Source organism: Parus major, chromosome 12 (assembly GCF_001522545.3).
Source record: "Parus major isolate Abel chromosome 12, Parus_major1.1, whole genome shotgun sequence".
In the NCBI taxonomy this organism is placed as follows: Eukaryota; Metazoa; Chordata; class Aves; order Passeriformes; family Paridae; genus Parus; species Parus major.
This window is the reverse complement of record NC_031781.1, coordinates 13,553,850-13,572,063: the sequence shown is the minus strand read 5'-3', so window position 1 is coordinate 13,572,063 and position 18,214 is coordinate 13,553,850. Positions and strand designations below refer to the sequence as shown.

Sequence of the window (18,214 nt, the reverse complement as noted above, 5' to 3'; positions counted from 1 at the left end):
GGATTCACAAAAAAAGAAACAAAAAAAAAAAAGGCAAAGGAGCTGCAAAAGGCTGCGGACGCTCCAAGGGACTCTGTGCTCTGGGTTTGACAGGACAGGGAGGAGGAAAACTGAGCCCCATAAAATGCACATGCCTCTGGTTTGATGCTGTGGATTGTATTCCAGAAGGGCATGGAACATTGAGCACACCAGTGGTCCAGAAGCCTGGCACATCATGGTGCTGATCTCCAGGCTGGGGCAAACCTACTGCTGCCACCTCTGTTCTCCTTCCCTGGCCACTCTGTTGCAGCAACAGGAACAAAACTGCTCAGCCCAAGTATTATTTTAAAAATAAATACAGCTAGGGATTACACAGATATAGCAGCCTGCTTTTATGAACTGCCTAGTATCAGCCACTCTGAATAAAATGAAGTACATGCAAATCCACAATACCTTAGTTGTTTCAGTCTACTCCTAGCCCCTTCCACCCCCATATCACTAATCAGGCAACTTTTAAATTCACTTTTATTTTCCAGACGTGCATCACCTCTTGTTAGGGAAAGTAATGCCTGCTGTTGCCATCTGGATGAGCTCAAACTCATTAGCTCTGTTTCCTTCCAAAATTCAGCTAAAAACTTATTTTCTTTTTTGCTCACTCCTCTCTCTCTTTGCTATTATGTTTCCACTTACATTATTTCAGCCTGTAATGATTGTAGCACTCCTAGGAATGATGATCCGCAAAATTATCTGGTAATTGCATTCATACATGAACTTTCATCATTACAACTAAATATATAAAGGGGGATGAGAAGGAAACTGGCAGTTACTGGGGGAAGCTCTGGCTGAACTTCTCCTGAACTCAGGAATTACTAATGCTTCTTTTCCCTTCACCCTCACTTTAATTTGTCAGCTCTAGGGTGGACATCTGAAAGCACCAAGAGGCCTCTGTTCAGCCCAGCCAGCTGGGTCACAGAACCCACAGTGACACAGTGTTTATCCCCAGTCAAAGTGGGTAAGAGAAGTTAATGATGTTCAAAATCTGTGGGGAGAAGGAAGGAGCTCAGCACAATACTGTAGAAGTCGCTTGCTTCAGAGATCAAGGAGACTAATACAGCAGGTCAAGAGAGGTTGTATGAGTTGTCAGAGATGGCCTGAGCATCAAGGGGAAGAAAATTAATCAGTGCATGCATATTGGAAGGTTATTTATGCAATAGTCAAGGAGTTACAGTTTTGATGCCAAGGTAAAAACTCTAAGCACCAGTTAAGATCAGAAATTCAGTATCTTCAGGCTGTGCACACAAATTTTTTCGCTCCTCGTCACCTGCTGAGCAGTAAAGTGCCTCCAAATGGAATTGTCCAGACTTCCCCAAACAAATTTTTAATTTCACAAAAGATAACCTAATCTTGGCAGCTGACCTGTAAAACCTTTTAGATATGGCTATAGGTAGAGGACCAACTCTTATGAAAATGCCCTAGTTCTTATCAGTGCAAATCAAGCTAAGATGGATCAGAGAACTGAAGTTTCAGCATTCGCTAAACTTAAGAGCTGCCCATGTGCTCCCCTGGCTGTCCAGGAGTACTCATGTTTGAAAGACTAACTGCAAACCAGTGTATTTCTCTTTGCAATTTTTCCAGAAAATAACTTAACAGTTAACACAAAGATCTCCAGCCAGCATAACATTGCTAAGGCCCCCCAGGTGAATCTCTTGTATTTCATTTACCACACTGGTGAAGCCCAGGATTGCAGACATCTGATTTTTGGGCTGCTGTGCTCCCCACACCAGCCAGGCTCACACCTCCCACTGCACATTATCTCTCCTGGAAAGAGCACTCAAAGCATCAGCAAGGAAAGAGCTCTTGCAAGCCTGAGAAGTTCACAACAAGCCCAGCAGAGGAGGAGGGATGGGTGGATTCCCTGGTGTCTAGTTGCACATACACCATCTCTGCCAGTACTCTCAGCAGGGGAAGTGTGGGACTTGGGAAGTTCCATTTATTTTTTTATTTACTTCTACAAAACTTCTAGAAATGCAGATTCTTTGAAACCCCACTATCCTGCCCCATCAAGCTGAGGCTGTCCAGCTGGTTCACAATGCATTTGTACCCCTTGTCATGTTGCAGGGTGCCAGCCACAACCAAATTATTTCATCTGATGCTTGAAGACAGGGCTTACAGATGATAGAACAAATATCTCCTTCGAACTAATGGCCCTGTCCAAAAGCCAAGCAGGTAGCACCTTACCACTTCAAATCTCAGCCAGCACTCACTTGCACTTCTAATTGTTTTTAGCCTCTTCTTAAGGCAATTAACTCCATACCCACCCCCTGACACTATCTCACTCCAAAAAGCAGCTCCCATTGACTGCCACAGGGCTCTGCATTTAGATCTCAAGCTTCTGTCTTTACTCCCTTTCCTCTGCAGGGCTCTGCATGTGTTTGTGTCTGGGCATGTGTTTTCTCACCCTGATGAATTCATTATTTATGGGGCTGAAAGAGCAAAGCTGCTGAAATTATTTAGCTCTTCTGCATGTCTCCCAGAGGCATAACAAACATAATGGGAAACCAAATATGAGGCTAAGCGGGGTTGTTTGAGGGAGAACACAGAAGTGAACATGGGGATGCTGTGCAGCAGGAGTGCCAATACATGCCATGCTTTCCTGCCTGGTGTGGGGCTAAAATTCTCCTTTCCTGGTTCCAGCTGCTCATGGGAATGCCCCAAGCAGCCTGGACCAGCACAGGTCAGTGTGCTCCAAGGGATGCTCCATGTTCCCTGGATCACTGTTCAGCTTTACCAGGTCTGGCAAATGGCACTAGAGGGCAGAGCTATTTACTCTCAGCATATCTGAGACAAGGGGGAAAATCCACAACTTCTGGGCTGCTTCTGAATTCTCCACAGTCCTGTCCAACACCAAAAGCCTTTAATACACTAAAGCCACCACATATATTTCTACTCAGAATGACAAGCACAGGCATTAACAAGCCAACAGAGAGCCTGCAGTTCCCTACTCTGTCTTTACTGAGACTGAAGAGCTGGAGGTGAGTGACAGCCTCTTGCCAAGGCAGCAGCAGCCTGGGCCTGCCCTGGCTCTCTGCACTCCAGGGCACACAGGGCAATACAACCAACACAGGTCCCTTGCCAGCAGGAGTGGGTAACAAAGCCTGTTCTCCCATCACTGATGTGGATGAAAAGGCTTAATTCATCAGGAAGCTTTGATCACAGAGACCAGAAATTATGGACCACATTGACATGCTGCTGCTAAGGCTTGACACCCAGGCTTGCTGCTAAGCATCTCAACAGATGGCAATTGCTTCCAAGCAGGTGAAATCTTCAGGATTTTAGCTTTTGTTCTGAGCAGATGACCAGAGGCCAAGAGAACCCCTGTAGGTGGGCAAACAGAACTGCCTGAATGCACATCTACCCCATGAACCACAGGATTTCCATTCCAGAGAGCACCTCCAACAGCCATCACTACATCTCCTGGAGCTCAGCTCACTGCACTTGGCTCAGGAGGCAGGGGAGGGACTGTAACTCCCAAAATTGACACTATGTTACATGCAAAGGTTTTTGGATGGTATACACTTGCTAACTACAACAGACTTTTCCAGTGTCCTGGTACTGAGAGCATCCTTGGATGAGGATTATAGCCCCAAGAATCCCACTCCAAACCACTCGTAAGTCCTTTTCTTATTATTTCCCCTGTGCACACATTGTGCTTTCCTTTATTATTATCAAGATCAGTCATCCTGCAAGCCTGTTTATTGTTGAGTAAGGAAGCAAAGGAGTCTTGCCCCAGGAAGTCACTGCTCCTTTCAGGGTCTAAGGAACTTGTTCATGAAGTACCACACTGCATCATATCCCAGCTGTGCTGCCAGTGAGGGTACTTCATAACAAAATCTCTGGACAGGGGAAGGAAAGTACCTGCAAAATATAATTCAGAGCACAGTGGATTAATGGCTTAGGCAACAGCTTAGAATAATGTTGGCTATCTTAACAGCGTGGAAAAAAAGTCTATTAATATTTAAAGAGAAGGAAGGAAATAATACTGGTTTCAGGTCTCAGTCACATTTAGTCCCTTGCCACAACCACTTTATTCCACATCTCTTCCTCCTGGGCACACCCTGCATCTTCTCTGCAGAGGAAAGGCAATGTGTTGTCTTATTTTTGTGCAGAATTTGATTTCAAAGTCATCATTGCAAAGAGGGCTGAAAGGACCCTCAGAGCTGAGGCCAGGCAGCTCTATCTTTTCTGGCAGATGTTTATCTAACTTCTGACTCCCAGTGACTGCAACCTCACAACTTCCCGGGGCAAATCTACCCCAGTGTTTCTCCATCTGCCTCTTAAAATTGTTTATCCCTTAATAGCTTATCTTTTCCTGCCAACCAGCACATACAAGAGAACTGCCCATTCCCTTCCTCTCCTCTCTGCAGCAGCCCAGGAGAGCTCAAAGATGATCTCACCTCCTCCCAGTTACCTCTTTTTTTACCCCTCACAGTAAATAGCCTGAAGCCTATTTTCTCCCCACAAGTTTTCTCCCCACAGCCTCTACTCTCAATTCATTTTTAGTGTCTTTTTCTTGACTCCATTTTCCCAATTATCTCTTTCTTTTTTTTTTCTTAGGATGAAGCCCAAAAAGTGATGGCTTCCCAGAGTCTAACTAGCACAGAGCAAGACAGGAAGGATTACCTCACCTGCCCATCACTCAGCTCTCCCAGTTTGCTGTAGCCTCACACACAATCTGGCCACTTTGCAGTAGACTTTTTACTTCCAGTCTGTGAAGCACCCTGTCCTCACCAACACCAACACCCTTCCTCAAAACTCCCCTTCCTGCAGAGTCCCATTCCAGGGAATTTGTGAATCTGTTCCTGCACCTTCCCCAAAGGATGTTTACATGAAATCAGATGCCTCCAGGTATTTTCTCAGCATCAACCTCATCCCTTACCTTAAGGAGCAGCCTATCTCTTTCCAATGGCTACACAGACAATTTAGTAAGCCTAAAATCACTTGATCCCCTTTCCACTGACTTACCTTGTGCATGTTTTCAGTCCTGCCCCATAGATCTCTGCACAGGAATTATAGAGAAAGCAACAGCAAGGACCAAGCAGGTCTGGCTTACCTGAGCACATCACCTGCTCAGCTCACACCTGCACCAGCTATTCAGTCAAAACTGCTGGTCCCTCCCTCTCCCTCCCTTAAAAGCAATGGCTATATGTGATTCTGCAGCTGTAATTGATGATGGCCTCTTAAATTTTCACTTGGGTTGACCTGAGCTCACCTGCACAGACCCCAGGAATGCTGGGCTTGGTGATTATGTCCATGCTCACAAATCCAAGTGCACCCCAGGTGTGGCTGGGTTCTTCTTCAGCCCATTCCTTTCTCCTTTCCTGGGTAGCCTCTCCAAGAGGCTGTGCAGAGCAACTCTGGGGTTGTGTGAAACCTGAGCAACACTTAGATTTGCAGATAAAATATCTTCACTCTGTCTACTTAACAATTTAGCATGCAGTTATTGTCTTTAAATACAACTGGGCAGAGAACTAAGATGGATACTGTTCCTATTCTTCAAACAGTTACAAATGATAGTAGTATACTAATATTAGAAGTATTTTTTTCTTTAGTTACATGACCATCCTCTACTTTGGCTATCTTGTACACTGGTGTTGGAGCACTGTGCTGGGCTCACTGAATTTACACTTCATCTGCAAGTGCTGCATCTGCTGCAAAGTCTCATGACCAGCCTGAAGAAAACAATACTTCATTCTTTCATAGATGCTGATTCTGAAGTACAGATCAATCAGAAAAAAAATAAAGCTTATGAAAAATGAAAGTGATAAACAGTACATACATACGAGTAAAAAGTCAGAAGACATATAAAGCATGTAACAGGACTAATTCCCTACCATGGAAAACACAAAATGCTAACACCCTTGCATAAAATGAAATTAAGCCAAAGAAGGTTTAAGCAGCATTGCAAAATCACATCCTTTTAATGTCAATGACCAAATCTGAGTTTCAGCCACCCTTCAGGTTTTTAGCATATTTTAGTAATTCTTTATCACAAACATACCTGTCAAATCTGCCTGGATTAATTTACAACAACTCAGATGTGATTGTGCAACAAAACATCTGACTTGCACATAAAAATTCTCATGAAAATCATAAATAGACAATTGACATAGACAATTTTTCAGTGTGTGCTCAGAAGCTGACAATTTAATCATTTTAAGTGTAAAACACCCTTTTTATTACTGCGAAACACAAGGCCTGTCATGAGGTTATAAATGAAACACATAAATTGCTATCTGAGGAGTATGAAGCATCAAAGTCAAAGAACACCAAGGCCTGGATGGATTTAAAATAAGAGCAAGGCTGGCACAAATCAATAGTAAACAAGAGTCTTCAAAACAATTTAAAGGACAAATCTCTCTGTGTGTATAGTATTTGACTATACATATTACCATATTAAACATGACATTTATAGAATCACAGAATGAATCACAGACTGGTTTGGGTTGGCAGGGACCTTAAGGATCATCCAGTTCCAAGGCCTCTGCCATGGGCAGGGCTGCCCCCACTAATGAACACTAATATGAAATTTTGGAAAGCTGGCCAACCAGGAGGATCCTGTGGAGATGTGCAGGTGCCATTTCATGTGATGGTTCCCATGCCCATAAAAGCTGTCTCTCCCAGGACCTGGATGCAGCCAGTGTTCCCTCCCATGGCAGGGAGGAAAAGGATCCAGCTTGGGGTCTCTGATGCAGATGATGTTTAAGACAGGCTTAAACAAGGCTCTGTAGACAGTGATACTGAAGGGTGCTAAAATGATTGCTTTCACTCAGCTTTCAGGGTATCAACACTGATTAATGACTAAAAGCAATTGCATAGAAATCAGATGGAAGTTGGACTCTGCCCACAATTTTACATGCATTAAGTGCTGGGAGGTGATGGGGAAAATGGACCTTTATTCATAAGGCACATGATTTCTGAAATAACAACAGCACTGAAAGATTAGATGATGCTGACCCTGTGGTGAGCAACAGTCTCCTCCAGAGCATTTTTTTGTTCATCAGTTGCCCCTTCTGCAGATCCACCTTGTTCTCCCCATTCTCATTGTCTCTGGTCCCAGTTTGGGGTTTGTGGGGATAGGGCCAGCATTAGCTTCCTACAGGAAGGTCAGGGTGGATGTGTCAGCTAGGACACATATTTTGGAGCAGGTGGAATTAAAAAAAAAAGAGCAAAGTCTGCCACGTTCACAGAGCTTACAGCACAAATAACACAACAGTTATTTAGCAATCTTGTCATTGTAGGCAAAGTTACAGCTGAGTCCTGATGGTGCTTTGATTTTAATGCTCAATCCTTGTAAACACATTGGCTGAATTAAGGATATGGATAAAGGCAGTGGAAGGCTTTTCCCCTGCAAAGAGCAGAACACAGTTTGTCTTGAAAAAAATTAATCACAAAAAAACATGCCTCTATTTAAACGATTACTTCCAAAATTTTGGAAGGGATTTCATCTCCCCTGGAACTCAACATTACATTTGGGTTTACAAGCACCAGAAGTAAAACCAATTAAAATTTTACAGTCAGTGAGGACAGAACCAACAGGGTATAACAGCCTTCCAGATTTTCATTGATATGGTAATGAAACACAAATATTTATGAGCTGAACACTCCACCCAATATCATTCAGAGAGAGTCCTTTTAGTGCTCCAACTAACCTTTCAGGATTACAAGAGAGGAGACTTGCAACAGATAAACTCTTCACCCCATCTTACCCTTAAAGTACTTTATCAACATGTGTATCTCTTCTTCATCACTGTTAGACAAAGGAGAATGAAAATGTGAGAAAGGATAATGTTGCCCATAGGAAAAAAGAACAAAAAATCTGGAGACAACTGGAACTGATGGATCAAACTCATACTGTAATGATTTTTGCCTTTTTCTTTTATATATTCTCTGTATTCTTTACACGTATATTTGTGGCATATTATGGTACTACTGGATACTTTTCCCAGTAGTTTTTCATGCTCTTTCCTTAGGCAGAAAGACAAAACACATTCCAAGGGCCCCTATCCTATCTTGGTTCTCCCTGGATACCAAGGTTGAGAACAGGTCTTCGAGACATTTCTTCATGAACAAAGTACAGCCATTACCAAGGTGGGGGCTCCAGAAAAGGGTTGAACCAGAAGGGGGAATTACCTCATCACCTGTGCTTCTAATTGGGAATTCTTGTCAATTATGCTAATTTGCTAAATTTATAGAAACTGTATTCACCCTGTGTGAGTGAGCTTTTCTGGATATTTTCCGTATCTGTCCCTGGAGGCCTCCAATAAAGATCAACCTTTATATTACTTCCTATACAAATATTATCTTGAAAGTGTGTGTTGCTTCATTTACAGGTTCCTTAAGGCATCAAACTACTGCACAGAAATATGCAAAAGAAAGCCTTATTTACATCATAGCATTGAGGCTAGTTCATTATTAAAAGGAAGAGCCTTGAGCTCCCAATAGAAGAACAAAAGATCTTCTCATTCACAGCCAAGGCACAAGAAGGAACTGCTTGCCAGCATCTCATAAAGTCTGTGACCCAGCCAAGAACTGAGCCCAGATTTCTCAGTGGCAGTCCAGCATCATGAACACATTTTCCCTATCAAAGGAAGGCTGGTAGAAATGCCCTGACAGTGCAAATCCATACAAGAAAATTAAGTGTACCTAATCAAGAAAACACTCCTCCGTGTCTGTGAAATGCATCACTCCAGGTCAAGAGGAATTTGTCTCCTCTCATAAATGTCACACGGATGCCTCATGCTGCTCTGCACTATCACAGCAATGTGCAGGAACCTGAAGAGAAATACTACAGTCATGGCACAGCACTAAGCACTCACCCAAGAGCATCTTCCACAGGGGAAATGGGGTCTGCCCAAGGTTCCACCTCAATGCCCTCTATTCCCTCTCAGAAATGACCTGTGCCACTTAAGAAAAGGGGAGGAGAGAGAGTGAGAAACCAGGACTGTTCAGTATACAAATGCAGGAAAAACTCTGAAATAGGTACAGGTGCTGCATTCTTGTCTGCAGTGATGCAGGACTTGGCTTTTTTTCCTGTCCAGGTAATTTCCTTCTCCATATGGAAGAAGGTAGGTGCTGCAACCTCTAGAAAATACAAGCAAGAAACTTCATCTTAAAGTAAGGCATGGAGTTTCCAGCTTGACCCAAAGGGAAGAACTAAAGGTTACTTGTGATGTCAAGCAAAAATAAATCCTTTACAATTGCTGTACTACTTTGCCAGTTCATCAGTCTGCAGTTAAGTTCTACTTTCATAAATCAGAATTTGTTATCAAGCACATTATTTTGTGTATGTATCTGGGCAGCATATGAATTGAAGACTGAAGTATGTCACAAAGGCACACCTCACCTCTGGGGTGGCTGCTCAGCTTAACACCTCCTCAGGCAGTATCAGCCACAGGTGCCAGACAGCAACAGCAGGATTCACAGGCAAGGTAAGGAGTGCAGCACTTGGGAGAGGAATGAGTTTTCTGATGATCAGCAGTGAGAAGCAAAGTCATTTGATGCACTCCAGGAAAGAAAGGAATGCACCTGTAAAGCCAGGGAGTTTGTCACAGTTGCTTAAATAAACATGGAACAGAAAAGATATACTCTGCTTTAAATTCTACTGTGAGGGACCACCATTTGTGCACTCACTGAGAAAACAGGCTAAAATGCTTTTAATAACTATGAAGACTGAAATGAAACTATAAAGGACAATGTAAAACATAGGTAACAAGGAAAAATATTTTCAATTATAATTCCCTTAACCTGAATTGATTTAGAATATCTAGGGACAAGTTTTTCAAGGTATGAGTGTGGGATTACACACAGGACTTCTGCAGCAGCAGTCTGACTTCAGGGACCATCTCCCCAGGTACTGCTTTGCCAGTTGAGCCACGGAAAGCTGGCAATGCACAGAGGCACTTACCATGAAAAGCCCAGGAAGATGAAACAGTGCAGAATGTTTTACAGAGCAAACCTGTGGCAGCTGGGATGCAGAGGGTGTCATGCTACCTGCCAGACCATAGGCATGTTGTACCATCCCTGCCCACACCCCCTTTTACCTGCTGGGAAAAGGAACACAGAATGAGGAACACCAGAATGATGCTTTCCTTGTGATGGACTCCAGATGGGGCTTCTTAAGTAGCTTCTTAAACTCACTTCTGACTTTTCTGACTCTCACAATGTGTGTAGCATGAAGTGCTTTTGGTACACACAGATAGCTTGATGTGGGATAATTTTCTGTGCCCAGAAATGTCACTGTTCACCTCTTGACAGCAGCTGATTTTGCATGGGTCCCCTGGCAATGAAGACAACTGAGTAATAGAATAGCTTGGAACACCAAGGAGCACAGAAAATCAGTCTATTAAAAGCAAGGGAAGTCTCCTAAGTGAGTTACAAAGCTGCAGTCACTGCAGAGCCCATGAAGGACAGACAGTGAAGTTCATTAAAGAGCTCTCAGCAAACATTCCTTGTGTCAATCCCACTCCAGAGTTATCCTCCAGCTTCCATCTATGCTGCCTGTACACCTGATTACATACACCTGATTCTTCTCAGGCATTTCCAAGATGAGCAGCTCTTAGGAAAAGGCATTCCCTGCATGCTCTGCCCAGGACATCAACACCCTCAAAGCTGTGAACCATGCTGGGGCTCAGCCAGTTTAGAAGAGTTTGATTTCTCTAACCTATGCTTACCTCACAAGCAGCAACAGCAGCCATTCCAGCAGCTGAGCTCAGCCTATTACAGCATTTCTCTGAGAAAACAGCATTGGATCAGGGCTGCATCAGGGAAAGACATATTTGTTCTTTTTGTACTTTCCATCCATGAAGACAGCCCCCTCTGGGCCAGCCTTCGAGCACAAATATACACACATGTTGTGGAATGGCTGGACACAATCCTGCTTTTTACCCACAGCTGCTCATTTTCCATCAGTCCTTGCTGCTAAATAACATCTGGTAGCCTCCTCACTCACCTGTGAACATCTGCATTGAACCCCTTGTACTTGCTTTTAATTATCAGGGTGGTTGAAGTTCTCCAGATAAACATAAATTCTCTTCATAGGGAATCATCCCCCATGCAGGGATGTGACAGGATCAAGTGGACTTAAATGAGTCTGAGAGCTGTGCACATTCAATATAAGGCTTAGCCTTTAAACTTCCCCATATTTCTTTCCTGGCTTTTGTTTTGTTTGGTCAGTTTAGTTTGGGTTTTGGGGTTTTTTGCTGTTTTTTTTTTTTTTCGTTTTCCATGTTCTTACACCATGGACAGCATGTGCATTGGGGATGGGCAAATAAAATGTGGCAGTAGGTGAACAGGCAAAGGCATTGGGACTGAGCCATTTGCCACATTTTGGATATTACAGGACAAAACTATGAAAAATCTAGTTTTTCTAAAATCCTTGTGACTACACAGATGCTGCCAAGCACATGAGTTTGATCCCAGCAGGCAGGAGTATCCCAGAAGAGAGGTGAGTGGCAGTCAGACCTTCTTCCTCAGCATCTCAGTTTTTCACTGCAGCAACACAGGCCCCTTCCACACTATTTAAAATATCAGTAAATACCACTCCTGCCATACAGTACACATAAATATGCACTAATCCATGCACAGGAATACCTTTAGTTGTCTCTGATACTGGAGCTGTAACTGATGGCACAGCAAATGGGGGCCAGTGCTCATCGTAGCAAATAGCTTTTCCTTGTATTCAACTTCATCACAAGTAAGTTTTTATATGCTAAATTTATGCAAGCAAATGCTATTTTGGCAAATTCTTTTGTCAGCATTTTTATGACAATGGATACATACAGAATATAATGACTCCAGCTCACTGAAGAAAAAAGCCAGTACTTCTGAGAAAATTAGATTTAGGAAAAAATATTCTGGACTGGAATAACTGTCAGTATTTTCATAAAATTATTCATTGTTTTCTTCACTGGTGAAATTTATTGCAAATAAACATAAACAAAACAGAATTAAGGAGAAGCAGATAAGTTTCTTAACAATCTGCAGACAATCCCTTGAACCTTCCCTGCCATTCCCACTCCACCAAGGTATGCAGGGAAAACAGGGTTCTGTCACAAGCTTGTGTAGTGCACAACAACCAGCACCAAAGTTGTTTGGAAGCTTTCCAAGGCCCTGATTCACCATCACACACATCTGTAACACATTCAACTGTATGCATTTGTTATCTTGGAGCTTTGAGATTAATAATGTTTCCTATCTGACTAAATCACATTACTGCTTCAAAAGGCATCACTGTAAGGGGTTGAGACCCAGGCAGATCACATTAGTGGAGCTTCTCAGTCCAGTGCCTTGCAAGGGCAGAATCCCTCTGAACAAGGCTTGGTAGACAAGTGCAACCTGTTGCATCTGGAATCTGCACAGGGCAGAGATATTTGGATGCCCTGAGAGCAGGACATCCTTCCCCTGCAGTGGCATTTTGCAGCACCTGCCACAATCGGTAGCTTTCTGAAACGGGTTCTAAACCACATCTGCAGCAAGACCTGCAGCCTTCCAGGGCTCTGTCCCTATTTCTCATGAGTGTGGCAAGGCAATTTGTTGTCTAGATAAGGCCAGATATCTGGTTTTCAATTTGTTTGCTTTAGTTCTTTTTCCAAATATGCCATAATCTGTTGATCTGTGTAATGCAGATTACAGACTCTGCTTAAACATAAAAATAGCTACTTGCTTGGTTAAAAGATCAGAGTCAAAATTGTCCCAGGTCACAGACAAAATAGCAACATCTTTCCTTAAAAATATTTTAGAAGTAATTGAAATACTGACTTTCATCAACCTGGTGATGCTGCACAAGCTGTTCAAACTGAGAGATGTTTCATGAAAAATACATCATCTTGTATTTGGAGCCCTCCATCCACGTGGCACAATCACTTGATCTGGAGAAGTCTCTGCAATTATGATTCCATCACTGCTTCCCCTAGTATGTAAGAAAAAAAGAACTAACACTTTTTAGCTTGCTTTTGTTAAGATTTATGGGGACCAACATGGATACAGCTACCTGGGCAAAATCAGGAAACTCCCATTCAAAATAAGATCAATTGCCAAGGTGACCCAGGCTGCAGCAATGCTCAGTGAAACACAAACCAGAAAAGGAAGTAACAGTTCTCACTCTGCTCCATCTTCTGGACATGTGTGCCTGAAAGGCCATCTTCCAAACTAAAACTGGGACAAACTACCAATTAAACATGGGCTTACAGATCTTCATATTCCATCTGAATAATACAGTATAGAAGCAAGTTGCAGTGCTAACAAGTTTCAGTGCTTAGTATTTTCATCTTTATTGAGATGAAGCATTAAAAAGAAATCTCTAATAGAGATTCAGAACAGTTCCAAACAATTTACACCAATTCCAACAATGGCCCATGGATTACAGCAGATACACTTGGCCAGGGCTATTAAAGAAGTCACCTAGAGTGGAAAATGTTACTGTCCAGAAGCCAGATGAGCTCAAAAAGACATCTCTAAGTGTTTAGATCAGGAATGCTCTTTATTGACTCTGGCAGGTAAACATAGACTTGACCTTGACTGAGTCAAGACTGACAGTGGTCATCTTCATCCATGCACAGGCTGAGCTGCTCACACACTATTATAAATGTGTATATGTGTAAAAAAAATAAAATAAAAGCATATGCCTTATGGTTTTATATATAGATAGAAATATAACTAATACCCTGGACTTCACAAAACAAGCTTATACCAGGGCATGCCTCTCCACTGGCCTCAGCACCACTAGAACTACACAAGATGTTGTACACTTAATAAATGTGGTTTCACTGCTGTACAGAAAACAACAATACACACAAAAATGGACACACATCTATTTTCAGCCCACCAGAATAAACAAAAAGATATGTAGAGAATTGGGAATCAGGGAGATAATGAGCTGTCATAGTGAGTAACAGTTTGGCACCAGTGGTGCAGCTCTGAACAGTCACAGTTACCAAATAATAATGTTTACTTCAGCATTTCTGTCAAGATCAACTTGATGCCTCAGGCAGTTTGGGGAAGAATCACTTAGTCAACAAGCAAAATCCAAATTCAATTGGAGGAAACTAATTAAACTGAGCATAAAAAGTCTTCCAAAATATTAAACTATGTCTGAAAAGACATCTTAGTACAACTGAACTGACAGGATTTTGGAAAAGTCTCTATTTCTCTGATTTTAAAATACCGGGATCTTAGGCTGTCCAAGAAATATGTTTTATAGTTCATCTCTTGCAATAAAGCCATCACTGGGGAAAGATAGCAGCAACATTACCTTCCCAAGAACCCTTTCATGTAATTTCTCTGATATAATGCTGCTACACTTCAGGAGATGTGACTTTAAAGGATAAAAAGTCACTTTAAAGAAATCTTCAAGGATCTTTTAATTGGTTTTCATTTTACAGAGTTTTGGGGCTGTACATTTTCCTCTTTGAGATGCACAAGGATCCCAACTGCAGCCTGGCTGAGTCACTCTTTGGCTCTGCAGGGGTGAACACCACCCTGAACAGCAGAGGCTGCACATCCCAAACCACTGCTCCAGATGTGCCCCATCCTGGCAGGCTCCAGCTGGCTGCAGGGAGGGTCCTTTCAACAAAAAGGGTCAGTGACTCCAAAAATCCCCTAAAAAGGCAAAGGTTTTCTTCCAGGTTAAGACTCTGGCAAGTACAGTAGGTATGGATTAATGCAAACATGCTACTGTATTATTTTTAATTGGTTGCACATGCAAAATGATCCACATACTCACCAGTGATAAAAAACTTAAGAATTTTGATACATAGAAATGGTATATATTTTCTCCAAAGTATACCAGATTAGAAGCCAGTTGTACTTGACCTCTTTAATAGTCTGTTCTTCCCAAAATTTCCCATCCTTCACAGATCATACACTCCAGCTGATGTGAGCAGAGGGGATCTGGTAAATTCAAGCAGCAAGGCGAAGCCACAGATGGTGTCAGGGACATGATCCTGCCTGTGCAGACACAGAGCCACGGTGAGTTGGGATGCTCCTGCCGCTGCTCACAACTACCTCAAACGGGTTTTATCCCTGCAAAACCTCGGAAAACAGTAACTCTCACGTGGAGCATTTTGCCCTTGTCAGAAAGCAGCATTAATTCTGCAGCAGCTCATTCAAAGGACAGTGACTGAATCTGGGTCAGGCGGCAGAGCCCGGCTTTGGCCAGCGCTCGCCACCAGGTGTCACCAACTTCTTGATCAACGCAGATCTGATCCCAAAATGCGGCTCTGTCAGCCTGTTTACCACTCACGGGGACTGTCCCACGCTATCCAAATGACCAGAAAAGACCGGCACTTCCTCCTCCAAATCCGCACGCTGCTTGTCCCCGTTCAGGTGTCTCTCCCTGTGGTAACCCCCAGTATTTACAGTCAGCCCCACAGCCTGGCACATCACAGAAAAACAGAGCCCAACCCAACTGTGAAGTTTAAATCCTGTTTCCATGAGGGATGAAGGGGTTTGAGGGTGCTGTCTCTGAACGAGGAGACCCAAGCCTGCCCCAGCTCATAGGGAAACCTACTATTCCAACATTTGCTTTACTATTAAAAAGCAACCCACTGAGCACTTATGGTCTAAATTTCCACAGGGAAAACAGTTTGGGTCAACCCCACAATTCCAGCTGAAGAGCAGTTAGCTCCCAGATGTGTAAAACAAGGTGTAAGATATGAAGGTTAGAGTATCTTGGAAAAAGGTAAGTGACAACTGTAAAAAAACACCATTACTTACCCTAATGTCTGAGCTAATGGTGCTGCCCAAAAAGTGGGAGCAACAGAAAGAAAACTGACTCAGATGGGGACTATCATCTTTCCAGTCTCATATCTTTATGTACATGCATGATATTTAACAGTCAATTTAAGAACTAGAGAGAAAACATGAGTTACAAATACCTCTTCATCAGTTATGGAACTTTCAAAAAAAAACGCAAAAAGTTATCACAGGAGATAATCTATCTGAGGCTCCCAGTGAAATGTCATGCTTAGAGCAGGGATACACAAAACCAGCACCCAGCACCAGCACTGGGAATGCTGCTACTATACTCTGTGCCTACAGATATTGCCACACTTTGAAGATGATCAACGAGGAAATATTCTTGCAGCATCTGGACACTGCCTCAGCATATGAAAGACACTCCCGGAGGGACTCAAAACTCTATTTATTCTGATTTGAGCTGCCATGCTTGCAAATGTCTCTAACTGGGAACAAACCTTCCTTACTGGTCAATAAGCCCCAGGTCCTTCGGTTGAAGCAAGCAAAGCCCTGCTGAGTGAAAAAAATTTAGTGGCCTTGAAACCTTCAGAATCATATGAAAATCAGGACTTTCTGTTCCTCTTCTCTAACCCTCTGATTATCCATCCCAATGTCAGAGCCTTGTCAAACACCTCAGAACTCACAGCATCCATCTGGCAGGTCCTCATGTCATTGTATTCTTTCAGATTGTCACTATAATGTCAATTGAAGGCACTATCACAGCTATCCATTAGGGCCAAAGAGGATATTGTCCTTATCTTCATATCAATTAATCCCTGGAATTTGTTGGTTTGGGGTTTTTTTTTCCAAATTAGGCCTTGCAGATGCTGAACTCAGAAACAGACACAAAACCAGAAATGTTTTACTCTGCTTTCAAGGAATCACTTTACATGGCATCCCTATCAGGAATATTTTCACTTTGGATAGCCAAAGCCCCATATCACATTTAAGTTAAAATCTTCATACCAAAGCTGCAAGAAATGCTTCAAGATTTTCAATTGCATTTAAAAATCTGAAAATTTTCAATTCAAAGGAAAGCTTTAAGTAAAAATGCCTCAAATCTGTATTGAATTCAATGATATGTAAAATTTGCAGACCAACCTTGCCTAAGAGCAATGAAAATCTCAAGAGTATTGTACAAAACGTCAAAAAGAATTAATTTTTTTAATATATAAAGGACAGGACAGGAGAGATTTTCACAGTCTGAAAAGCAGAGGTGCTACCTGTGGTTTTAGGACAGGCATATGAGTGAACAGTTCTAGTGAGATCTTCCATAGTAAGTGACCTTGGTGTGTTCAGATCATTTAACACCAGGAGTCACAAATCTCTCCCCTCTCTCTGGTTCTCTGCAGAGTCACACAGATGTTGTATTCTGCACAAGGATTCTTCTGTGAAAAATGTAAAACATCACAGGAATGCACAGTGAGTGAGGCAGAAATGTCCCAGGTTTGGTCCTGCTCCCACCATGGACCAGGGCAGCTGCTTCTGCACAAGCCCAGGATCAGGCCCTTTGCACAGGGAACCTCAGCAAGGGCTGAGCCATTTTTCCTGGGAAGGCATCTCCTCCTCTGACAGTGCCTGGCTCAAACAAGCAAAGAGGGCTTGTGCTCTGCCTTGATTTTGCATCTCATTATCCCACTCTTCACAGTGAACAGATGTGAGGAAGCTTTTCACTTTTTGGAACATGGCTGCATCCAGACCAGAGAGAAAATACTGCACAACACCAGAAAACTGCCCAAATACATCCAAGTACTATATGCTCTTATCCCTTAACCTGCTGGTTTAATCTAGAAGTAATTCCAGACCTTCTCAGGATCCTTGGATTAAATTCCCAGTTCAGTCACTCATTCCTTGCAAAAGCAAACACCAGCCTTTCCAGCTCCTTGCTTTCATGCATGAAACAGAGGTCGTGACTATTTCTATAAAGCAGGGAGGACGTTTGGCAGCCCTTAAAACAACCACACTTCAATACAGCAAAGGCTGAAGTTAGGCACTAACTCACACTAACAGGTTTTAATTGTGTTTTTATCAATGGTGAGGCACTGCAAGTCAATAGCTGTGACAATATACCCTAAATCATACAGGATTACCACATTGTGTCAAACAAACATATAATTAAGCAGCTTTAATATGTTAACAGTTTGGAATCAGATTAGTGTTGTATTAGGCTAATAGAGTTGGTCCCCATTAATCCAGACCAATTGCTCAACTCTGTTTACTTGGATTTTTTCCCCAGAAACTTAAAAACATGAATCTAATTCTCAGCAGAACGTGCACATGCTGTAGGGCAGGATGAATTCATTATGATATCTGGGCACGTGGATAAACCAAGTGCAGCTTAACTGGTTCAACCACACAATGAAGAACTAAACACTCTAATCCTCTGTGATGAGATTTTTGTACCACAAGAAGAGAAAATGCATCTTGGGCCCTGAGCAAGGTG

The 18,214-nt window shown here is 42.6% G+C and overlaps 1 protein-coding gene across 1 annotated transcript in view; it reads right to left on the bottom strand.

The window, feature by feature from the left end:
• The window catches only part of SYNPR (synaptoporin), a 98,679-nt gene that overhangs the window by 51,853 nt on the left and 28,612 nt on the right, over window positions 1-18,214 (bottom strand). The gene's annotated exons all lie outside the window — the stretch shown is intronic.